At 39.6% G+C, this 26,443-nt stretch overlaps 1 protein-coding gene across 1 annotated transcript in view; it reads right to left on the bottom strand.

Annotated features, from left to right (window-relative positions):
• PELI1 (pellino E3 ubiquitin protein ligase 1) overlaps window positions 1–2,648 on the bottom strand; it is a 55,966-nt gene extending 53,318 nt beyond the window's left edge. The window contains exon 1 of the mRNA XM_006064787.4: window positions 2,516–2,648. The gene's annotated coding sequence lies outside the window, so the exon portion shown is untranslated. The remainder of the gene's footprint in view (window positions 1–2,515) is intronic.
• Window positions 2,649–26,443: the final 23,795 nt, after the last annotated feature.

The raw sequence follows: 26,443 nt of genomic DNA on the forward strand, positions 1-26,443 counted from the left end.
GAAGCTTCTGTCTGTAAACAGTTCTTCACAGAGCATGACTACTACAGTCCTTATCATCTGACCTACTGGACAACCACAATAAGCATATTCTGAATTCACAGAACTCTTCATATAGAAGTGACATTTTGACAACCTGAAAGGAAGCTGAAACAAAGACGGATGGAAGCACATTTCCGCCTCCCCGTGAAACTTGGCTCAGCAGCAGTTAGCATACTAGACTCAGTTCCCTGCCCTGTACTTTTTCAGTCATTTCCTTTAAGGGGTTCCAAAGAAACTAGGAAAACCTGCAATGCCCGACTTTTGACAGTCAACACTAACTGCTGCCTTTGGACTCCAGTGACTGAGCAGACATTGTGTTAGTAGCTTTCTTAAAGTATAAATAAATGCCTTTGGTAAATCTGGGTTGTAAATGCTGCAGAAAAAGTTCAACTTAACCAACTGTAAGGTCACTTCAATGAAAATATTAAGGAGAGCACAGATTTCTCCCTGCCCCCAAATCTTCCACAAAGAGACAATTCCCAGGATCTCTTTTTCTTTTTTAAAGTCAATAAATACCACTATTATATGACAGCACTTTGGTATTATTAATAAAAATCTAGGTGACAGTTTTCTCTTTAAAAGTCTTAAATTTATTAGATTTAGTATTATAACCACTACACTACATGCATCTTTCCATACACTTAACTGTTCTATTTTCCAACTGTTTTAAAGTCAAGATCTCTTTCAAGATACTACAGAAAGAGAACAGGTTAGAAGACTGGGGGAAAATATCAAAATAAGAACATCTTTCCCTTTTCTGATGGAATCACCAGAATCTAAAATCTAGGGGAAACTATAAAATACAAAATTAAATTGAAAAGAGTTGCAGATAAGAAAAAGTCTTGTTACTACAGTTCTGATCATTATTCACCTCAGAAATAATGCTTGATTTAAATTTGCAGTACCTTCTAGTTTGGGTCAACTACCAAAATAAACTTGTCCTCAGAATTATCTTCCTCCACAAGAGGTTGTTGGTGCGAGTGAAAAACATAAGGAATTTGTATGCTGTATTTGTACAAGAAGGACAATGTTTTGAAAGATATAAATCTGATCACTCTGAGAAAACATTTTCTCTTTGTTAGTTACAAAGAAAACGCCATAAATTGAAACAAGAACCGGAGAAACTGAACCTTCTCCACAATTCAAAAATTTAAATTCACACTACTATGCAAAGTAAATAACAACAAAAACACTCTAACCTTGCTGCTCAATTATGAAGGTAACACATACACAATGTAGAAAAAGACAAAGCCAGTTCTTAAACAAAAGATCAGCTGCTATGAAAACAAAATAACATTCTGCAGACTAAGAGAAGTACACCGTCTTTGAACCAAAACAAATAGATGACCTTTTCGTATATTTAAACCTTCAGTTCTTAGCACAACCAGCACCTTATGGATAAAGCGCTCACTCAATTATCTGATGACTAAACGATGGGAAGGCTGTTGGTGCTATTAAAACCAAGACACATTTCCTTGTGTGCAGTGATTAAAATCTGTGAAGCCTACGTTGAAAAGTCTCTGTCCTCCCACCCCCATCACTGCTCGTCTGCCTTGTAAGAAATCTACATGTACAAAAAATAAAAGTAGATGGGTGAGGTGAGTTTATGATGACAGTATTTTCCCCACTCCGGGCATTTTTCAAGAGACTTTTGAGGTTTTAAAATTCAAATACTATGTAAGAAGAGTTATTGTTTGAACTAACTAACAAGTACCTCGACCTCTTTTAGACTTTAGTTAGCCTGTAAGTAAAAGGAACATCTTTAACTTTTCCACGGGGCATTGGAGAACGAGTTCTTACTCATAAATGCTTTCAGGTCTTCAGACACCAGGTGCGCTGGAGGAGCACGCGTATCCAGCAATTAGAGAGCTCTTCTGAACCTCAGTTTACCCACTTACAGAAACGGGCTTATTAACTTGTTTCGTCGGGGCCCCGGAGGTGTAATTAATTAATGTTTTTAAGTGCTCTGAGATCCAAAGATGAAAGGAAACGCAAGGGACACGCAGAGATGATGACAATAATCATAATAAAAAGAATGACTAACTTGGAAGTCTGTGTTATGTAAGGAGAGGAAAAAGAAGTTACCAGTTTCGCACAAACAAAAGAAAAGCCCACCACCCCTTTTGTTTCCCTTTGGTTTCGGTCTCGCTCCCAGCCCCCGCGGAGCTCCCCTCCGGCAGCTGGCGACCCTGCGCCGGGCGCGGGGCTCGGACTTGGCCACCCTCGCGCCCGCTCCCAGGCAGAGGGGGAGGGCGCGCCGGGCAGGCTCCTGACAAAGGCGCTTCCTCCTGCGAGGGCGCGGGATGCCGGCGCCGCAAACTCCGCTCCCGGCCGCCTCCGGCGCGGGGGCGCGCAGGCGGGCGGGGAGAGCCCGCTGCCGGCCGGCCGCCCCGGTAAGCCGCTGAGGAAGTTGCGCGCCTACCTGGCCCGCACCCCTCGGCGGCCCCGCCGCGACCCCTCCTGCGGCCACACTCACCGGACAATTGCTGGTGGCCGGAATCCCAGCACGACCCCGAGACCCGGAGCGAGGGGGGAGAAGTGTGCGTGCGCGGGCAGCGCGAGCAGACAGCCCGGCGTTCCGCCGCCGCCTTGCTCGCCAGCCGGCCGAGCCCAGCGAGGGGAAGTTGGCCGCGGAGCCGAACGCTGGAGAAGCCGCGGGCGGAGGAAGAGCCACGGGATCCGCCTTGTGATGCGCTCCGGGAGGGCTCGAGGCAAATCCGAACGCGCGGCGAGGCTGGTCCTGCTGCTGGAGGCGGCGGCGCCCCCCGACGGTTCCACCGCCTCTGGGTCTCTGACCCACGCTCGGAGGGAGGGGAGGGGACTAGCGGGAGGGCGGGACTGGAGGGAGGGGACAGGGCCGGGCCACAGCGGGAGGCGGTGCGGCGGCGCCGAGCGGTCTCTTGGGAGTTGTAGTTCTCTTCAAGAAAAAAGATGTACATTGTTGTTGAGGACGCGTCTGCGTTCGCTCTGCACTGCGCATGCTCGGGAGGGAGGCTCGGCCCTACTGTTACTATGGTCACCGACACACTAAGGAAGGGAACGTGTTAAGCGAGGCTGCTGACTGAACAAGGCCCTCCTTGTATTATGGTACTGTTAGGGATCCCACTTTTGGCTAGTCCTTTTACTTCGCTCCACCCCCAGCTTCTAGCCTCATCACGCCAAGTGCCCAGTGAAATCTGACTTCCTTACCATATCTCCTTGGTCTTCCCTGCTGCTTAATTTTATCCCATAAATTCGGGATCACAAATACCCATTTCCCTCCCCTCCCGCAAATGTAGACTCTCTGCCTTAAATTTAAGGTTCTTTGTTTGTTTGTTTTTTAACCTAAGACTTGTAGAAAGGTGTTAGTCATTCAGTCATGTCGGATTCCTTGTGACCCCAAGGACTGTAGCCCCTCAGGCTCCTTGGCATTCTCCAGGCAAGAATACTGGATTGGGTAGCCTGTCCCTTCTCCAGGGGATCTTCCTGACCCAGAGGTGGAATCCAGGGCTTCTGCATTACAGATTCTTTACCATCTGAGCCACCAGTTGCTTCCGATATCTTAATTAATTAGGTTATAAAAGGGTTAGGAACATCACCACTGTCAAGAGTCCCATCATTTCTTCACGCAGTCACATCCAACTTTAAGGCCAGCAAAGGTAAAGCTCAAGGTTAAGATCACTATATCTTACTTCATCCATGTTAAAAAATTTCTTAAATTTTAAGGCCTACAATTTTCAAGAAATACAAATTTTATAAAGTAGAAGTTCAAAAGATAAGTGGAAAGTTGAAAATTGTTTGCTGTATGTACATTGACCAACTTTCATTTGGCAATAAGAGAAGTCTGAACCAAGGTCTGAGTATGCTTTTGGGCTGGTCAGCTAAGTCTATGCCCATGTGGGACAGCCAGGTGTGAAGAGATGGTGGAGGAGGTCAGTGCAAAGGCAGGACATGTTACTGGATTCCAGAGAACTAAAGGCAACCTGTCCCAAGATCTTTTGTTTTCCTTCTCTGCCTACCTAGAACCCCATACTCTGGAAGAAAAGGACTAATGTTTAGAAATCAGAAACACAGGAAAAGCTGCGGTTTTCAGGTAGAGAGTTTCAAGGTCAAGGATCCTTGTGTTTGCAGACCCCATAATTAATATTCAAAAAACAGTTATTGAGTATAGTATGTCTCAGGTACTTCTTCAGTTCCCAGAAATAGAGATACAGGAGTGTAAAAGAAATATTTATTGTTTTCAAAGTGCTTACTGTGCAGAGGAAAAGCCAGGTAAATAAACAAACTGCAATAAATACCTTAGTAGAAAAGTTTACCAGATGATTTGGTACACACCTACCCCAGACTCAGATAAGGTCAGGAAATGCTTCAAAGAACATTTAAACTTGAGGATGACTAGGAGTCAGTGTGTCTGTGTTCTTTGGTGGAGGAAGGAAAAGGGAGAAGTAAGTGAGAGCATTGTGGGCAGGGTTAGGGCAGCAAGAGTAAAATGCTAGAAGTGTGAGATCAAAGAATATTTTGGTCCAGTAAAGAATTCATCATAGCTGGTGGTAGGATGGGGTTAAAGAGAATGGCTAGAGAAGAGAGGAAAAGGTAAAGGAGACAGATTGTGACGAATCTCGTATAATATGCAAAGAATGCAGGCTTTTCTAGAAGCAATGGAAAGTTGTGCCAGGATTGGAAGCAAATTTTAGTAAGATGTACATTTTATAAATGCATTTTATTCATTTAAAAAAAGATGAGAGCCTGAACTGGCACTGGCAGTGGCAGGAGACAGAACTGAGGGAAATCAGACACTATTTAAGTAAAAGAATTACTAGAACCTAGTGAGTAAATTACCTGTGATAGGGAGTGAAGGATGAAGAAAAGTTATCAGTTATGATGCTTTGGATTGCAAGCAGCAAAAATTCCAACTCTAACTAGCTTAACCAATAAACCAACAGTCATTTGTCTAGATATGAGGTCCAGTGAAAAGATGGGCTACAGGGCTGAATGATCCAACAGCTCAGTGATGTCATTAAGGACATGCTTCTTTCTTGTTTCATTGTTCTTCCTTAGTAATGGCACCCCACTCCAGTACTCTTGCCTGGAAAATCCCATGGACGGAGGATCCTGGAGGGCTGTAGTCCATGGGGTCGCTAAGAGTCGGACACGACTGAGCAACTTCACTTTCACTTTTCACTTTCATACATTGGAGGAGGAAATGGCAACCCACTCCAGTGTTCTTGCCTGGAGAATCCCAGGGACGGGGGAGCCTGGTGGGCTGCCGTCTATGGGGTCACACAGAGTCCGACACAACTGAAGCGACTTAGCAGCAGCAGCAGCAGCAGCAGTGTTGGCTTTATAGTTGCCAACAATTCTTGTGGCTGTGAGTTTCACCATCTAGGTCCAAAAAGAGAAGATTAGGAAGTCATTTTTGTAAACTCTTTCTAAAACTCTTTTAGAAAGGAGAGAAAGCTCCTTTCTTAGAAGTCTCACCAATTGATTCATGGTGACCAGGGGATGCATGAGTCTAGTTATCTTAGGATAGAGAAATATATCCTGCCTCTAGATCCAAAGCTGTGATGAGAAGGTGTGGATATCCCAATGAAAATTGAGGTGATAACCTAGAAAAAACACCTACTACATGGAAGGAAAAGGATAATGACTCCCAGATGTTTGGCTTGTATGACTATGAGCAAGTAATGCCATTCATTGAGTTAGGGAATATAAGACATTGAGCAGCTTTTGAGGGGGAATTTGATGAGTTTCATTTGGGGTATACTGAGTTTGAGATGGCTCTGAATCTAGGTGGAGAAGTGGAGTGGGCAGTTATATACATGATTCTACTGCCCTGAAGAGATATCTGGACAGTAGAAGATCAAATTGGAGTATACCATCATATAGATGGTAACTGAAATTTTAGAAGTGGGTGAGATCCACTTCCAGGGAGAGAGGCCAGGGAGAGAATGCACAGCAGAAAAGAAGTCACTAATAGCATCCAGGAGTCTCAGAGCCAATAATAGCATAAAGGCAGCTTCATGCTCTTCTTGCCTACTTTTTAAGTGCTGGGAACATCAGCACTTAAGATGCCTGGGAACTAGCGAGAACACTAAGTCATACAAAGTAGGAAAACATAATCTATAAGCAGGAAAAAAGTCAGTCAATAAACAAATCTAGAAATTACAGAGATGGCAGAATTAGCAGTAAAAATATTAAAACAATTATTGCAAATATGTTTTATATGCTGATACAGAGAAATTAAAGGTATAAAAATGGAATTTCTAGAGAAACAGCAATTAAGAAAAGTAAAACAGAGAGCCTCAATGATCTGTGGGATAATATCAAGTATTCTAGTATACATATATATAGATGAGAGGAGGGTGAGAAGGGTGATAGAAAAATTATTTGAAGTAATATAACTGATATTATTTTTGTATTTGATGAAAATTACGAGACAAGAAGCTCAGTGAGCCCTCAGCAGGATAAACACACACATTCCCACGTACTCACAAAAACCACTGCAAAAGACACCATTAAATTGTTGAAAACTTGTGATAAGAAAATATTAAAAGCAGCCAGTGGGGGATAAAAGATTATGTATAGAAAAAAAATTTCAGTAAACTTCTAATTAAAAACTATGCAAGTCAGAAGACAATGAAAGGGCGTTTTTAAAGTGCTGAAAGAAAAAAGTCTGTCACATAGAATCCTATATTTAGAGAAGATATCTTTCATAAATGAAGGCTAAAGAAAACAAATGCTGAGAAAATGTTGCCAGCAGAACTGCATTATAAAAAATGTTAAAGCAAATTCTTTGGCATAGAAAAATAGTACTATATAGAAACTTGGATTTATACTAAAGAATGAAAAGTGTCAGAAATGGAAACTATATGCGTTAGTATAAAAGATTTTTCCCTTCACTTAAAAAAATTCTAAAAGATAATAGACTATTTAAAGCAAAATTTATATAACATAACATAACATATATGGAAGTAAAATGTTTGACCACAATAACTATTTGAATTCAAAGGGTGGAAGCAGGAAATGGAATTACATTGTTAGAATTTACATCATATGTAAAGTGTTATACTATTACTTGAAGGTGTGTGCTTAGCGCTTCAGTCATGTCCAACTCTCTATGACCCTATGGACCATGGCCTGCGAGGCTCCTCTGTCCATGGGATTCTCCAGGCAAGAATACTGGAGTGGGTTGCCATTTCCTTCTCCAAATCTGATGTGAGACAAGCCAAAACGACCACCACAATTTAATTGAAGGCAAATTGTGATAAATTAAAACTGTATATTCTAAACCTTAGAACAGCCATAAAAAAAAAAAAACCAGGTATAGCTAATAAGCCAATAGTAAGCAGGTAATAAATAATAACAGTATAGCTAATAGAAACAAAAATATAAATGAAACCTGTGTCCCTAAGGACCATGGAAAAGACATGCAGCTCTGGACTTTCTACCTCTTGACTTCTTTTAAGTGAGAGAAATAAACTTCTGTTTTCTTTAAAGGCATAGTTTTTTGTAGTCTGCGCTATGTACAGCTGAAGCTAATCAGAACAGCCACAAGCCTAAAGTAATTTCATCAAGTAAAGTGTGTTTCCCAGAATCAGGCAGACCCACATATTGCTCAGAATTTGGCCGCATGGCCAATAAATTCAACATATGTTTTGGGGTCATGTATTTGTCACTAGAATTCCAAGGACAGTTCATCTCTTGTATGAGTATCATTTATTACTATCAATTCAATCAGTTTATTCTTGAAGGAAAAGATACATGTAAATTGCTTAGTGTAGTCCTTGGAATACAGTAAATGCTCAGTAAATATCTGTTACTTTGAAACAGAGCCACAATAACAAGGTAGATGTACCACCACTTAGACCCATGTGGGGTTTGTGCTCCAATGCCAGATGTAGAAAATCGAGGTGGCATTCATTTATTTGTCAAAATCTCTGAATCTCTTTTTGAAATTTACCCACCACAGTTCTATTGTGTTCTTCAAAATCTGAAGTCCTTTGAGTAGAGGACATTTGAGTCACGGAAGATGCGTTCACCTCCAACTGCCACCTACTTGGTCCAATTATCTAGTCTAATACATACATTTCCTTGACCAAAGCAGCTATCCTTTGGTTGAAAATCTACAGTTCCAAATTTGTTATATTCAGATATCTAGTCATTTTAGTGAATCCTAAGAAACTAATAGGGCTTCCCTGGTAGCTCAGCTGGTAAAGAATCCATCTGCAATGCAAAGGAGACCTGGTTCAATTCTTGGGATTGGGAGGATCCCCTGGAGAAGGAATAGGCTACCCACTCCAGTATTCTTGCCCGAAGAATCCCATAGACAGAGGAGCCTGGTGGGCAATAGTCCATAGGGTCACAAAGAGCTGGACACGACTGAGCAACTAAGCATATACAAGGGACTAATAAGTTATATTACTGGGATCCCTTGAATTCTAAAAAGTTTTTCATCTTGGAAAATTGCTTAGTAAATTTCAATATTTCCTCTACCTTATGACTATACGAAAGTCAGCTAAAACTATGTTTCTACTCTCCCCCAGGCAAATATAAAAATGGTATTTAGGATGTGAACATAAGGAAAAATCACATTATTGGCACCTGTCTCTAAAACATCATGCAATAAACCTAATTTACTAGTAAATGATGCAGAGGAAATTAGACACACTCAGCTTTTCTTATGACTTGAAATATTACAAGCTTATATTTCTCCTTACATTGGAAATTTTTCATTTCCTGCAAATGAATATATCTTTTTATGTTTAATCCAAATTTCTCATATTTTATACTGATAAATGATTACATACTGTTAGTTCACATACACTAAAAGTTATTTTTTGTTTCTAAAAATTTAGGCAAACTTCCCTTTAGGATCAGGAAAACCCTAGACTGCATATTTAACTCTTGCTGAGGTTCTTGGATTTGAGAGTAATAACGTATGTGTGTGTGCGTGTATGTATGTGTGTTCATTTCAATATTCAGATAATAAATAAGTTCTCTCTCAAAACTCCTACCTTCTAACATTTCTCCCCCAAATAAAATTATTCTCTTCTAATGTCCTCAAAAATCTCCAAATAGCTCATAGTCAACATGGAACATGTTCCTATTTTAAACCCGTGAATGACACACAATTTGAAGGCCTGGGCTTTCACTCAAAAGATTTGTAGGCCCCAAATGTTGGTTCTGACATTTTAGATATATGTGGAAAATGTCAAAGACAAGCTAGTTAAGATTTTAATGTTTTAAAGGAGTATGTTTGTACATCAAAGAATGCAGTCTATATATTAGTATTAGTCCAACCAACATGTATGCCAGCAGTTACTTTGGGACTGTAAAAATTACTGAATAATGAAAGGAGTGGAAAACTCATGAAGGGAAGATTTAGATTGTGTTTCCATCCATATTAATTTATTTAATCATGGAATAATTACTTGTATTGATATCTTCATACCTCAAATTTCATGCATTTATTCTTTCACCACATATTTATTGAGCATCTACTATGGTGCCAGGCTATGGACACAAAGATTAATTAGCATTTTATCAACCCTCAAAAAGCTTTTAATCAAGTGTATAGATAAGTGCAATGAGATTTTATAGGCACTTTTTTAGAAGGATGTTTAGGAAGTAGTGAGACTATAGATAGGGAATAATTTCTCATGAGAATGCAGTCAGAAAACACTTCAAAGAAGAGGTGGTAGTTGGGTTGAGTCCTGATAAATGAGTAGGTGCTTATCAGATAAGCAAGGACATTTCAGTATAACTGATACTCTAGAAAAGATATGGAAAAATGAAATAGCAGGTCTCTGAGTTTGAGTCCCCCCTTCCCCTGACACAGCGGTTTGTTTGTTTGTTTTTTTCTGGCAGCAGGAATTCCTCTTTATTTCTCTCAAGTTCAGCTATGTATTTCATTTTTTGCTTCTGTTATACTTATGTAGAATGTCTATGTATTTGTATCAGAAAAGGTGGCTCCAATTAGCTGTCTGTAATGATGTAGGAACTTATTTTTCATTCTTTTAGAAAACTATTTTAAACACTTAGCCATATCCCAAAACTTTTAAGAACACATCTGTCTTTCTAAAATACCATTTCATTAGTGTTCAAAGTGTCTTCCCTGGTGGTTCAGAGGGTGAAGCATCTGCCTGCAATGTGGGAGACCTGGGTTCGATCCCCTGGTGGGGAAGATCCCCTGGAGAAGGAAATAGCAACCCACTCCAGTACTCTGGAAAACCCCATGGACAGAGAAGCCTGGTAGGCTACAGTCCATGGAGTCGCAAAGAGTCGGACATGACTGAGCGACTTCACTTCACTTCTTCAGTGTTCAAAGTGGTTCAGCGGCTAAGATTCCATGCTCCCAACACAGGGGGCCTGGGGTTCCATCCCTGTTCAGGAAACTAGATCCCACATGCTGCAACTAAGACCAGCACAACCAAATAAATAAAACAAATTTTTTTTTTTTTTAAGAAACATGTTGACTTTTAAACATTACAGTCTTGAGTAGTAGAATAGAAAGTCTTAGGAGGCCATGGGAGGGTGGGGAGAAGGTTCTGGGTAAACATATTTAAATTTGCTAAGTTATAAAACTGTAAACTCATGATACTTGCTTCAACACTCCCTATTTCATCCTCCCAACTAGGTAGATGCCCCATAACCCAATCTTCCCTGTTTACTTCATCTAGTTCTCTGAGCTACTTTAATAAATAAAATAGGAAGTTACTCCCTAAACTCCTCAGTTTTTTGTTTTCTGTTTGTCTGTCTTTATCTCTTTGTAGGCCTAAATACAGGAATGGTGAACTTTGCCAATAGAAATTTTCTACTTGAGTTCTGCCTCTCTGAGAATTGATTTCTTACAACTACCTTTCTTGAACTGGTACCCCCTTAATATTTCCTCAAGTAGTTCCTCCATGCAGTTTCACATCCTGCTTTAATCATCTGTGTCTCCTCCTGCTTGTCCTGCCTCCATAGTTACCTCTCAGAGATCAGTTTCTTCACAACCCCACTTCACTGTGTCACTGTGCAAAACTGCCAGCCTCCCAATCTGAGTCACCCGATGCCCCTTTCTAGTGTTACCAGCCCAGGCTCCTGTCCCCAGCCTGCCCCGTCTCTTCTCAGGTAGAATCAGCATCACACGTTAGTAGAGATCCAGTTCCACCCATTTGACTAGACTTAGCCAGCCTGGAGTTTTTCAATTTGTGAGAGTACTTATAAAAAATGTATTATTTGAAAATCTTTTTATTACAGAAAATTTCAAGTATACAGAATGGCAGAGAATAGTCTGATGAACCCCATGTATCTATCCAACATCCAGGTTCAACAATTTTCAACTCCTGGTCAAACCCGTTTTATCTCTACCTCTACTATACTAGTTTATTTCAAAACAACCCCCAGATGACATATAATTTCATTTGTATCCCTCTTACAAAGTATCTTTACTTTAAGAACATAACTATAATGCAATTATTACCTGAAAATACCATCCCTCAGATACTTCCCTAACCTCCTCAAACACCCAGACAGTTTTTATGAATTGAGATTTAAAAAAGAATATATGTGCTATTGGTTGCTATATCTCTTAAGTCTCTCTTCATAGAAAAAAAACAAAAACTTGTATTTTGAAAATTTCCAAACATATGCAAAATAAGCAGAAAAATATAAGTACTCAACACCCAGCTTCAATAATGATCAACAGTCTGTCATTCTTGTACCACCTATACCTCCATCCACTCTCCAATTTCCATTCAATCGTTTGAGGTAAAATGTCTATATATTTAAATATACAAATCCTAGTGGTACAATTTTGACAAATGGATATACGAATATACCCAACACCTCTGTCATTACTACACGCTTGTGCTCAGCCATGCCTGACTGCAACCCCGTGGACTGTAGCCATGGCTCCTCTGTTCATGCGATTTCCCAGGCAAAATGACTGGAGTGGGTTGCCGTTTCCTACTCTGGGGGATCTTCCCGACACAGAGATCAAATCCTCATCTCCTGCATGTCCTGCATTGGCAGGCAGATTCTTTACCACTAGTGCCACCTGGGAAGCGCTTATCATCACACAGGACATTTCTGTCTCCCTAGATGGTTCTCTTTTGCTTCTTACTTCTTCACTAGCAACAACTTCGATTTTTTTTAAAAAAAATCTTAGATTAAAGAGTCAGGCCCTAGTGAGGACAAGATTCCAGCCCTAGTGAGGACCAGAGTCAGGACATAGTGAGGCCCATAGTCAGGTTGTCTTGAGGACAAGAATCAGGGCCCAGTGAGGACCAGTCAGGCCCTAATGAGGATGACAATCAGGTCCCAGTGAGGCAAAGAGTCCGGCCGTAGTGAGGTCCAGAGTCAGGTTTCAGAGAAGACCAGAGTCAGGCCATAGAGAGGACCAGAGTCAGGGCACAGTGAGGCACAATGTCAGTTTCCAGTGAGGACAAGAGTCAGGCCCCAGTGAGGCACGGAGTCAGCCATAGTATGGCAAAGAGTCAGGCCCTAGAGGACAGAGTCAGACCGTGATCTAGATGAGAGTCAGGCTGTGGTGAGGATGAGAATCAGGCCAAAGTGAGGACTAGAGTCAGGCCCTTGTGAAGACCAAAGTCAAGATATAGTGAGGACCGTAGTCAGGCCATAGTGGTGACTAGAGTCAGAGCCCAGTGAAGACCAGAGTTAGGTCCCAGTGAGGCAAAGAGTCAGGCAGACTCTTTGTTGTGAGGCAAAGAGTCAAGAGTTAGGTCCCAGTGAGGCAAAGAGTCAGGCCATTGTGAGGCAAAGAGAGGACCAGATTCGGTCTATAGTGAGGACCAGAGTCAGGCTATAGTGACTTATAATAGTCTTGGAAAATTATATTATTTTATGTTCAGCATCTTCTCGGTATAATGTCTATGAAATTCATCCTTATTATTGGATTAGTTTGTTATAATTGCTCTTATTGTCACACATGTTTATCTTTTCTCTTGTTGGACATATGGTGAATGCAAGGTTTTAGCTATGGAGAATAAAGCTGCTAAGAACATTCTTACATAAAACTACCAATGGTTAAGTCTTAAGTAGCATGTCTCTTATAAAGTTGCTGTGAACAGTAAACTAGCAAATACTGAATGATTACTCTGAAAGGAAACACAAGGTAAGTTTCTGAGAGTGTCTGGTCCCAACATTTTAGTCAACTGATCAGTACATAACCATGTTTTATGTGCACTTCTTCTTAAAGACACCTTATTTAATATGTACTGTTGATCCATTAACATTGAACTCACAGTCAACAGCACTATAACTCAAGCCAAATGAAGCTTCAGTTCAGTTCAGTCACTCAGTCATGTCTGACTCTAACCCCATGGAAAGCAGCACTCCAGGCTTCCCTGTCCATCAGCAACTCCCAGCATTTGCTCAAACTCATGTCCATCAACTTGGTGATGCCATCCAACTATCTTATCCTCTGTCTTCCTCTTCTCCTCCTGCCTTCAATCTTTCCCAGTATCAGGGTCTTTTCAAATGAGTCAGTTCTTTGCATCAGGTGGCCAAAGTATTGGAGTTTCAGCTTCAGCATCAGTCCTTCCAATGAATATTCAGGACTGATTTCCTTTAGGATGGACTGGGCTGGATCTCCTTGCAGTCCAAGGGACTCTCAAGAGTCTTCTGCAACACCACAGTTCAAAACCATCAATTCTTCGGCACTCAGGTTTTTTTATAGTCCAACTCTCACATCCATACATGGCTACTGGAAAAACCATAGCTTTGACTAGACGGACCTTTGTTGACATTAATGAAGCTTACCTAACACATATTTTCTCCAAAGAAAACATCACAATTTTCTTGTGCTTAGGAACATTAGACAGCACCTCAGTACTACATTTGTGGGCCATTTTAAACAAAATCACCAATGAAAAGCACAAAAATGTGAACAATTTGGCACTAAATGGACCACAAAAAGGACACTGATTGACAGTGTGAGAGTTGAAAGAAGAAGGCAGAGCATTGCCTCACTCAGTCGTAGCTAGGAATGTGAGCACTTAGTGACTCAAATTTTGCCTGCTTTTCATATGGTCACAAATGATCTGCAAAGTCACTATGAGTATTGATCTGAGGGTTCAAGTAAATTTTAGCAAGTAGATAAATTCATAAATATGTACTCCACAAATAATAAGGATCGACTGGATGTGTAAAACAGGGTTCTCATCTCTTCCCAATGCCTAGAATTGGGGCAAAAAAAAAAAAAAGAAAAAGAAGTGGTGCTGGAAAAATATTATGTATTTTTAAGGAAAGCAACTTGGCTAATAAGATTATCATTACTATAGACATCTACATTTTAGTTTCTGACTGGACAGATTTCATAATATTTAGGAAAACTGTGAACAGTAATTCTTACCTCTTAGAAGATTAGAATTCAAGAAAGTGCTGTCACTCAGAAGTAGTTTTACTGATTGAAGAGAAAGGTAAAAGGATTTCAGTAAAAGGAGTCAGTAAAAAAAAATCTTGTCTGTACACATAAAATAGTAGGATTGATATAAAATAAGATAATAAGCCCTTGTAACTGCAGGTTCATTTGAACTTTTATTTACTCCTTTTCTAATTTTCATTGTTCAGTTAGAACAGTTATGAGATGATTTTACTATCCAGAGCAATTTGTTGCTATTCACTCCTCAACCGTAGCTATCTACCCTCATCTTTTACTGTCCAATTCCAAATCCCAACAGATAGTAATACACTGGAGGTTTAGACTGGGCTAGGGGTTGCAGACAACTAGATGATACATAATAAGAAAATCAGAACAGGTCAAGTTACTCTGAGGACAAATCCTCATATAAAGCCATGAGAGTCACAAGTGGTCTGATTAGTGACCCTCTGTAATGTTAAATTTGGAGTCAGACCTGAGATTTGGGAATGGTCTTCAATGAATCATTGTTGCGTCTCACCTTCCCCCTTAGAAAAATACCTGCTATGTTGCAATCACTGAGCATTTGCCAAATGCTTTCTGGGATGCTCTAATCCTTCTAGGAATACCCCCTCCTTCAAGCTCTTATCTGCTCTGTAGGAAAGTTTTTGAATTTCCAGACTCCAGCCTGTTGCCCCTAGATCCTGGCCAACCAACCTAACAAGTGTGTGGTTCAAGTGGTCCCCTCAATCACATGGATAACCAAATATGTCCAGGGAACAGAAGAGAATTATCACGTTAGTAATAACATGTGCCTGATTAGAGCTTGTGTGTAACTTCACACAGAGGGAAGAAACTAGCATTAGAATTCTACTGATGTTATGATCAATGTCAAATAGTGTCTTGATTGATAAGCATAAAAAGGAACACAGGAAAAACCTTGTTTTATAGGTACAGAGTAGTGAGATTGAGTAATAGAAATAATCAATAGTAGTGAGATTGAAAATAAGCGACTTAGCAGCAGCAAGTATAAAAAAATTTCTACTAATAAAGATTATGAGCTTTAGTATAATTTTTAAACCTTTCCCCCTCCTTTCTTTTTAAAGCCACTTAGAAATTTTACACTTACCTCTGGGTGAGTGGGTCCTATTTTGATTGCTGAATAAATGATCTCAAGATAATTGGAATTTTTGTCTTTTAAGTCTTTGAGATAACCTATCTTTTTTTTCTTACTGTTATTTTAATCCATTTTCTCTGTTTTATTTACAGTGATAGATTTGACGTTTCATATAAGTTAACCAGTTTGTATGTGTTCTCACGTATAAATGTTTGCCTTTTATTCGTGCGTGACCAATCGTGTCAATAGCCAAGGTGACAATTCAGCATGTCATTAGTAAAAATTCACAGCAGTTGTATTTCTAAATCTTAACACCAAACTAGTTTAAATATCGAATAGAACAGTCAAATATTTACATTACGTATTCCATTTCTTTGTGTTTAAGTATCATCTATTTGTCTTCAACTCTGTTTTGTCTAATCTTCCAGTTGAATAATTCATTGTAATTTGGAAGTGGTGATAAAAAATGAGGGTAGATGCCTATTGCTAAGGAGTGAAGAGCAACCAATTGTTTAGAAGAGCAAAAGAAATCACTTATGTGGTATACACAGATGGTTCAATTAACTCTGCTGCTGCTGCTAAGTCACTTCAGTCGCGTCCGACTCTGTGCGACCCCATAGACGGCAGCCCACCAGGCTCCCCCTTCCCTGGGATTCTCCAGGCAAGAACACTGGAGTGGGTTGCCATTTCCTTCTCCAATATATGAAAGTGGAAAGTGAAAGTGAAGTCGCTCAGTCGTATCTGACTCTTAGCGACCCCATGGACTGCAGCCTTCCAGGCTCCATGGGATTTTCCAGGCAAGAGTGTTGGAGTGGGGTGCCATAACTTGATTATTTCATTTCCGGGGGCACAGAACATTAGAAACAGTAAGTTTTTGCCCCAGTCTTTACAGACCTTAACATATATTGTGTATTTACCATGGGTGAGGGATAGTTATAGAAATAGCTAATTTCTATTAGCTATTAAAATTTCCAAGTGGCTTTAAAAAGAAAGGATCCTAGGTGGTATGTATTATTAGAATCTGCCTGCAATGCAGGAGACCGGGGTTCAATTTCTGGGTCGGGAAGCCCCTGGAGAAGGAACTGGCAACCCACTCCAGTATTCTTGCCTAGAGAATCCCCATGGACAGAGGAAGCTGGCAGGCTACAGTCCACGGGGTCGCAAGAGTTGGACATGACTTAGCGACTAAACCACCACCACCACCATGTATTATGAGTCCCCTCATTTCACAGACAAGAAACAGTTGGAGAGAAGTTGATAAACTTGCCCAGAATCACACAATAGAAACAGATAGGGTCAGAATTCAAAGACAAGTGTTGTTTTACCAGAGACCACACTGTCACAGTTCTTGGGGCAGGCATACAGTGATGAACAGGTCTGAGGAAGTTCCTGCTGTCACAATCTACGGGGACAAGCCCATGTAAGAGAAGAAAGCTGGGAGGAGCAAGAAACTGACACACAGCAGGACAAGGAAGGAGGCTGAGGACTGGGGACCACCAGACCCTTTACAGTTATGATGTAACTCTCTCTTTGCAACCATTCTGCAAGTTAGAGTAAGTACTTTGCAGATGGAGAAATTGAAACTGTAAATAGCTAAACAAATTTCCCCCAATTGTATAATTCATTAATAGTGGACCTGGGATTGGAATCCATGTCTGCATGACATGAAAGCTTAATTCCTTGCTCCTACACATCACTTGTTGTTGTTGCTGCTGTTCAGTTGTTCAGTCACGTCCAACTCTTTGCAAGTATGCCAGGCTTGTCACTACTCTAACAAAACACTGCAAGCCCAGGAGCACAGACACCATTCAGTCTAGTCCACTTCGTACAAAAGGAGACAGTCCTGTACATACTACACCAGGCTGTGAGGGACTTGTGCGAGGCGTAAAATGGTTAAACGTAAAAGTGGGACAATAATGAATGTGTAAAATTGATACCTGAACAATCAAGAACCAGTTACATTATGCTGATTACTCTGTTTAAGAAAATGTATAGCATATTTTTTAAAATCTAAAAATAGACATGGTGAAAATAAATTTGTAGATTTAAAGAGATGAACTTGAGTGTCTGGAAAGTTTTTGGAATACTTCTTTTCTAATGAAATCAGATAAATAAAGTTTTCTATGTTGGGAAACAGTACAAATAGACAGATGAAATAAAGGTTAACACAATTTTGTCTCACAGGGTCCAACAAAAATAGTCCCAACACTTTAATACCAAGTTGGATTATGTGTTAACACTGAATGATTCAGCATCTAAAAAGTGTTTCTACAAGTTAAATGAGAGATTATAATTAAGGGAATTAAAGCTTTTAGAAAAGTAAAATAATTGGATTTCCCCTCAACCATACTTTCATGAGAAAAAAGGACATTGGGTATTCTTCAAAGACTTCTGAATTTAAAATTCAGGTATTCAGCGCCAAGTAAATAGGGGATTTACATTAGAGAACAATATTCATGGCATGTATTAATGCAATCTTTAACTCTGTTTCCTACACTGTCCCATGTATGGCGCTGTATTGATGATTGTCTTGTAATGATAATGTACGTTCTGAACTACAAAAAGGCAAAAAAGTTAAAAACTATAATCAGTGTAATTTGGGAGTAATACATTTGCTTCTGTCTTTTAAAAGTTAGCCAACTGTTGCTTAACTAATACATTTCCGATAACACAAATATTAGAAGATTTTATTCTCAGGCCTATTCAAGGGAGCATTTGAAAAAAAATTATAGAAAGTAGTTCTAGAAATATAAAAAATTATAATTTTTCCATGGCATATTAGTTGTATTGACCTGAATGCTCTTTTAAAGTCCTATGTCCTGCTTAGGTGTTTGATGTATTTTTTATGAAAAAAATTTAATAATTTAAAAATAGCTACGAAGAATTTTTCAGTTGGCTAATGATCATAGACAACACTCAAACGAACAAAAATACTACTTGTTACTGAGTAGCTTTAACATTTTACTGCGTTGCAAGAAAACAATGTGTGGGAGATAATTACTTAATTTCGACCTATATATTTGTGTGCTCAAAAGTGCACTTCAAAAACATAATCACAAATAAGGGTTATGTTTTGTTCAAGCCCTCTTGCTAATTGTGGGGGATTTTCCAAAAAGATCAAAGAAATGGATTTAGTTTAAAGTACAAGAGAAAGAAAAACATTTTCTTCCTGTGCTTTCACATGGTGGAAGGAAGATGTGTAGCTACAACTACTTTCTGTAAAATTTCCAAGACAGTTCCAGTGTTAACATTCCCTTTTGAAACTATGCTAAGCCATTCACTTTGATTTTTGTTTCAAAATATTTGGACACCATAGAGGGTAAGGTCTAATATTTTTAGGAAAATCTTACTTTTACTTTGATTCCTAATAATATTTATGAATAGCAAAGAGTTTGTAAATATAGGTCCTACACTCATTTAGATACTTAGAACATTTAATTAATAAAAAAATTAATGATTTTGAGTAGGTCTTTCTTTTGATGGACTTCTGAAATTTTATGAAATATGATTTGAGTTTATAACAACAAAGAGAGATCTACTTATAACTTTCTCATGTCAAAAATGCTCTGAAAGGTCTTTCTTCCAGCCTTGGTATAAATATATATATAGTGCATATATACTAATTAATCTGTATGTTAGAAAGTGTCCATTGTCTATTATTAGGACAGCATTTCAACATGTAAGATGATATATTTCTCAAACATTTACTATAATTATATCTTCCAGGGAATTATTTAAATGTTGAATGGACTGCAAGGAGATCCAACCAGTCCATCCTAAAGGAGATCAGTCCTGAGTGTTCATTGGAAGGACTGATGTTGAAGCTGAAACTCCAATACTTAGGCCACTTGATACGAAGAACTGACTCACTTGAAAAGACCCTGTTGCTGGGAAAGATTGAAGGCAGGAGGAGAAGGGGACAAAAGAGGATGAGATAGTTGGATAGCATCACTGATTCAATGGACATGAGTTTGAGTAAACTCTGGGAGCTGGTGACGAACAAGGAGGCCTGGCGAGCTGCAGTCCATGGGGTTGCAAAAGAGTCGGACATGACTGAGCAACTGAACTGAACTGAACTGATGATAGACTTTGTCAAAGCAACAATTGAGCAATTGGCCCAGAATGATACTTCACACACTTAGAAGAGGCTCTGAGAGTAGTTCAAAAAAATAAAATCAGCCACTGTTTTCACTGTTTCCCCAACTATTTGCCATAAAGTGATGGGACCAGATGCCATGATCTTAGTTTTCTGAATGTCAAGCTTTAAAGCCAACTTTTTCACTCTCCTCTTTTACTTTCATCAACAGGCTCTTTAGTTCTTCTTCACTTTCTGCCAGAGTAGAGACTCATTAAAAGAATGTGATGTCCTATTTTCTTCCCCTTTAAAGGAAAGGGAGCATTTTAGCAGAAATATAAAGGCAGAGCATACCTATTTCTTGTTTATTAAAGATAAGGTTGAAAGGGAAGCTTACCTCCACCTGCTTGACATCTTCTCAGAAAAGACTCATCTTTACTTTCCTTTCATTTTTCTCCTCACAGTTTTTAGTTGGTTCACATGTTCCAGACCTCAGGAGACAATGTCATCTTTCATTTTTAATGTGGCATGTCCTCAATTTCCTAATGACCATGCACACATAATGGGTGTAATATTTGTGGCTCCTAAGACACACCTGTCTTTGTGTCATACTTATTACATATATCTTGTGTAACAATTATGACATACTTTTCACATCTCAAATAAAGATTTAAAAAATTTTTTGAGATAATCCATATGGATGTCTCTTAAAAATTATACATATATATATATGCATGTATATACACAGAAATTTATGTATTAGTGTCATTATTATGACTCATAGTATGACCCCAAAGGTATTTTTTAATGACAAAATCATACACATGTAGCAAAGAAGGAAGCTCTTAAACCATCTACATAATCACATAGAATGGATCTAAAAGCTGCCACAGAAACCTCAGGACTCAACTCAAGACTGAGGACTGGAAATGAGAGAGCATTTCTGTTTATATTTGATTTCCTGGCTCCATGTCTTTATATAACTAAGAAATGATATGAATTCACATAATCATGGCCAAAAGCCAAATCTTCTACAAGCACTGGTGAATGTATGTTTATGTTCATGAATAGATATATTAAAGATTTCTATCTTTTTAATTCATAAACTTTTGTGTCTAAACAGAAAAAAATACAACACAATGTTTGACTAAAAATATGTGGATTAAATGTGGTGCTTCTAAACAGAAGCCCTGTCTTTTTCACTCTGGAGAAAATTTGTTCTTTTCCTTAACTAATTTTTCCCCTTTGATTCAAGGGACACTGTGACTTGACAATATTTTCCTTGTAGGCATTTTAAATAATACTATAAAATAACATATGCTGCTGCTACTCCTAAGTTGTTTTAGTCGTGGCCAACTCTGTGCAACCCCAGAGATGGCAGCCCACCAGGCTCCCCTGTCCCTGGGATTCTCCAGGCAAGAACACTGGAGTGGGTTGCCATTTCCTTCTCCAATGCATGAGAGTGAAAAGTGAAAGTAAAGTCGCTCAGTCGTGTCCGAAATTAATTAAATAGGGAAATATTTAAGAATAAAACTTTTAGATTATGCTCTTGAAATTTAGATAATACTCGTCCTTGAAATTTTAATGAGCTTCAAAATTTGTAAATGTTTTGCCCTTTCTTAAATATCATCCAACATGTAATTGAAAAATAAAAACTTATATATTACAATATTATTGTGTCTATTCATCATATATGATGCACTACTCTACGTGATTGACCAATTTAATCTGAAAGTGATATGAGGCCACTAGTATCTGCTTATGACAGTTACAGCAAGATGGATGCAACTAGAGATTATCATACTAAGTGAAGTAGGTCAGAAAGAGAAAGACAAATGCCATATGATATTGCATTTGTGGAATCTAAAATATGACACAAATGAATCTATGAAACAGAAACAGAATCAGAGACATAGAGAATAGACTGGCGGCTACCAAGCGGGAAGGAGATGGGAGAGGGTTGGATTGGGAGTTGAGGATTAGTAGATGCAAACTGTATATATAGAGTGGGATAAACAGTACAGTCCTACTGTATAGCACAGGGAACTATATTCAATCAGTTCAGTTCAGTCGCTCAGTCATGTCCAACTCTTTGCGACCCCATGGACTGCAGCACACCAAGCCTCCCTGTCCATCACCAGCTCCTGGAGTTTACTCAAACTCATGTCCATTGAGTCAGTGATGCCATCCAACCATCTCATCCTCTGTCATCCCCTTCACCTCCCGCCTTTAATCTTTCCCAGCATCAGGGTCTTTTCCAATGAGTCAGTTCTTTGCATCAGGTGGCCAAAGGATTGGAGTTTCAGCTTCAGCATCAGTCCTTCCAATAAATATTCAGGACTGATTTCCTTTAGGATGGACTGGTTGGATCTCCTTGCAGTCCAAGGGACTCTCAAGAGTCTTCTCCAATACCACAGTTCAAAAGCATCAATTCTTCGGCACTTAGCTTTCTTTATAGTCCAACTCTCACATCCATACACGACTACTGGAAAAACCATAGCTTTGACTAGACAGACCTTTGTTGGCAAAGTAATGTCTCTGCTTTTTATATGCTATCTAGGTTGGTCATAAGTTTCCTTTCAAGGAGTAAGCGTCTTTTAATTTCATGGCTGCAGTCACCATCTGCAGTGATTTTGGAGCCCCCCAAAATAAAGTCTGACACTGTTTCCACTGTTTCCCCATCTATTTCCCATGAAGTGATGGGACCAGATGCCATGATCTTTGTTTTCTGAATGTTGAGTTTTAAGCCAACTTTTTCACTCTCCTTTTTCACTTTTGTCAAGAGGCTCTTTAGTTCTTCTTCACTTTCTGCCATAAGGGTGGTGTCATCTGCATAACTGAGGTTATTGATATTTCTCCTGGCAATCTTGATTCCAGCGTGTGCTTCATCCAGCCCAATATCCTGTGATAAACCACAAAGGAAAAGAATATGAAAAAAAAAGTATATATATGTATATGTATGTATAACTGAGTAACTTTCAGTTTGGTCACTCTGTCGTGTCCAACTCTTTGTGACCCCATGGACTGCAGCATGCCAGGCCTCCCAGTCCATTTGCCTCCTGCTAACTCCCGGTGTTTACTCAAACTCATGTCCATTGAGTGGGTGATGCCATCCAGCCATCTCATCCTCTGTCGTCCCCTTCTCCTCCTGCCTTCAATCTTTCCCAACATCAGGGTCTTATCAAATGAGTCAGTTCTTCACATCAGGTGGCCAAAGTGTTGGCGTTTCAGCTTCAGCATCAGTCCTTCCAATGAATATTCAGGACTGATTTCCTTTAGGATGGACTGGTTGGAAATACTTAACACATATTGTAATTCAACTATACTTCAATGAAAAATATTAATAAATTTAAAAAATAAAGACAGTCACAACTTAGCACATTGGTGGTTTACTAAATTTTCCCAACGTAAGTTAATTATCTGGGCAGAGTAAGACCTTTGGCCACCCTTCAGGGTCAAAATTCCCTCTCTAGTTATGTCATTCAACCTCCCTCAGTATTCACCAGTAAGAGTCAGCAGCAGCTTACATAGCCCCTATTTCACCATAATTCGGTCTTGCTAAGCTCACAGCACAGCTTCTCTTTGCTGTATCTTTGAAATCTCCAGAATGCCTCTCTACTGGCTCTCACCTAAAAATGCCTCCCCCATCCACAACTCTCCTTTAACTCTCACCCTCTCTCCTTTTCTTCCCTTTCAGGCTTCCTGAGAGAGGGTTACATTCAGTCCCTCCACTTTCTCATCTCTCATTCCCTCCTTTATTCTCACTCCCTTTTACTTTTAGTAAAATACACATAACATAAAATTTGCCATTTTAACTATTTCCAGTGCACAGTTCCATGGCATTAAGTACATTCATATTATTATACCACCATCATCACTATTGTCTCCAGAACTTTTTCATCTTTCCAAACTAAAACTCTATACCCACTAAATAATAATTCTCTATTCCCCCTCCTCTACCATGAGCTCCTGGCAACCGGCATTCCACTTGCTCTTTGTTGAGTTTGACAGCTCTGGGTACCTCACACAAGGGGAGTCATACAGTATTTGTACTTTGGTGGCTGATATTTCACTTGGCATAACGTCTTCAAGGTTCAGCCCTGTTTCCCTTTGTCTTTTTTCCGATCCTATCTTCTTCATATCATCAAAATGTTCCTTGCCGACGTCACCAGCAATCCCCTCTTTACTGTTCTGGAAAATTGTGTGTCTTAACTATTCAAAAGCATTCAGCTGCCCTTGGCATTTCTTAAAACTCTCCTCTCTTTTCACTTCTAAGACATTCCTCTCTCCTGTGACATTTCTAGCATTTATTTGTAAGTTCCCTTCCATTTTAAACACTGTTTTTCTTTTGTGTGTACATTTAGAGCAGGTACATGTACATGTACATTTTACAGCGTCCTCACTGGGTGATCTCACCCATTCCCGTGGCTTCTGCTGCCATCCACATGGATCCATCCACATGTGGATTCTGACTCTATCTCCAGCCTGGATTTCTCTCCTGAGCTCTGGAGGTGTGCAAACTTCTGTAGCTGGAGCCTGCCCCATGAAGGCACCATGGACAATATGTTCAAAACTGAACTTAGCACTTTTACCTCCAGATTTATAGCAACAAATGGATGGAAGCATCCTCCAAGACATTCTTGACTTTTTAATTTTCCCTACCCATATCATTTCAGTTCAAGAAATCATTGATGTCTTACAGTTTCCTCAGTTTTGTTCACTGACAATTTCTGGAATATCCATTCTCACTGCTACTGTTACTAGTCAGTTCAAGTATTCTTCTCTCTCGGTTCACCATCACAGTGCCCTGCTTCACTTCCTTCGGTTTCTTCCTCATCTAATACATTCACCTGTTGCCAGAATGATATCTTTACAAAGCAAATCTGATTATATCACTCTCGGAATAAAAATTTTCAATACCTTTCCATTGTCTTCAGGAAGGAGTCCATACTCCTTAGCACAACACGTCATGTTCTACGTTTGAACCTCAGCATTTATGACTTTCCTTAGACTTTTGTAGAAATGAATCTTCATTTATACAGACATGACAAACCACCCTGAATGCGCTCTTCCCAGGCTGCTATGTCTTTGTACCTGCCCTTCCCCTGGACAACAATTGCTGTCCTTAAAGACTCAGCTCCAGGGTCACCTCCAGAAAACCTTCCCTGGAGGTTGTTGTAGGGATGAAATAGTGTGCCACTTGGATTCCTCTGCCTCCTCAGGACAAAAGCACTCACGCTTCTAACTGCTGAGAGTGTTAGTAGCAGTTCAGATCCCTGCTATATTTCATTTTGGAGATTACCTTGAGTTGAAGAGCTACTTACTAAAGGTCATGCCTTCCTTCCTTGGGGCAGCCCATTTGCAATGACTAGTCACAGAAGTAGACAGAGGCATAAAGGCCTGGTCCCACTGCCCCCATTGGGACAGTGCTGTGGGCCATTTCAGCCCCATAGTCCTCTCTTGGAAAGACTGAGGACTTTGTCACAAATGTATCACAGCTCAATTTATTCTTTCCCCCAGTTCACCTTCTTTCACTTCTTCCTACAGGTGTCAATCATGACTGCAAGTCTTCTGCACATAAATCTCCATCGTTGACTCTGCTTCACAGGAAACCGCATGGTAGCACTGGGTTACGGCTCTCGACACCACTTGCTTATTTCTAGTGTGACTCTTATCCCATCATTGTTTACTTGTGGAGCTATGCCTAAATATAGTCAGCAGCTTGAGAACAGGGATTTTCAATCTTGTCTTTTCATCCTCACTTCCTTTTTCTCCTCAGTCATTAAATCTTTTTGAATAAGTGAATGCATAAATGAATGCATGAGGTCATCATCTTGAAAAGCCTTGGGGGCTTTCCTAAAATCAATTCAATCCTTCCCGTGTCTTATTTCTTCTAGGAATAGCCCCAGAAAATCTGGAACATTTCTCCTAGAATGTATTTTAAGTTTGCTGCTGCTTCTGCTTCATGAAATTGTGAAAGCATAGATTTGGAAATCTGGATTTAGAAGCCTGGATTGAATTCTCAGTTATCATAGCTGTGTGACTTTGGGAAAATCATATAACCTCTTCATATAACTGCTTGTAAAATTATATAACCTCTTCTTCTTGGTTTTGCCAGCTGGAAGACAGTAATAGCTGTCCACTGATATGGGGTTTTGGTAAATAAATGAGATAATGTCTGTGTGAAGTGATGGACATAGTAGATACTCAGGAAAATTTAAGCCTCTTTTTCTTTTTAGATTGAACTTACTCTTTTTACAATAATTTGCAAAGAAATAAATTACAGCCATTTATTTCTGAGATGATCTCATTAGCTATCATTATCTTTTCCCTCCCCCTTACTACATGGCAAAAATCCATCATCCTCTGCTCCTATTCTTATTTTGGAAGGAAAAAAAAAGCTGCTGAAAGCATCTACTCAACAGTCCAAGTCCCTGCTTGCTGTAAGTTTTGCTATTTATCATGAGGCATCAAATTTGCTAGTGGCAGGAGGTGTGGCTAGGTGCATTGAGAGTGAATCAAAGGTGAGTAAATGACATGAACATAACACTGCTTGATGGGTTTCAGTGAAGCAAAGGAGGAGCTAAAATGATTAAGGCACCAAGGAAAGACTATAGGTTTGGTACAAGGTATCCTATATTTAAGTACCCAATTTACCCATGTTTCCATTTTTCTTCTCAGTACTTGGAAAATCCCATTTGTCAGCTTCCTTGAAGTTGAATGGATCATGTGATAAGCTCTGGCCAATAGATGTTAGCAGAAGCAATAGATCATATGTAAGAAGAAGAATTTAAAAACGAGGGATTAGTTTTCAGCTAGAAGTCTGGAATGTTGAAGGACTTATGCTCTAGACATAAGCATAGAGCTTATG

This window comes from Bubalus bubalis, chromosome 12, assembly GCF_019923935.1.
Source record: "Bubalus bubalis isolate 160015118507 breed Murrah chromosome 12, NDDB_SH_1, whole genome shotgun sequence".
Taxonomy (NCBI): domain Eukaryota; kingdom Metazoa; phylum Chordata; class Mammalia; order Artiodactyla; family Bovidae; genus Bubalus; species Bubalus bubalis.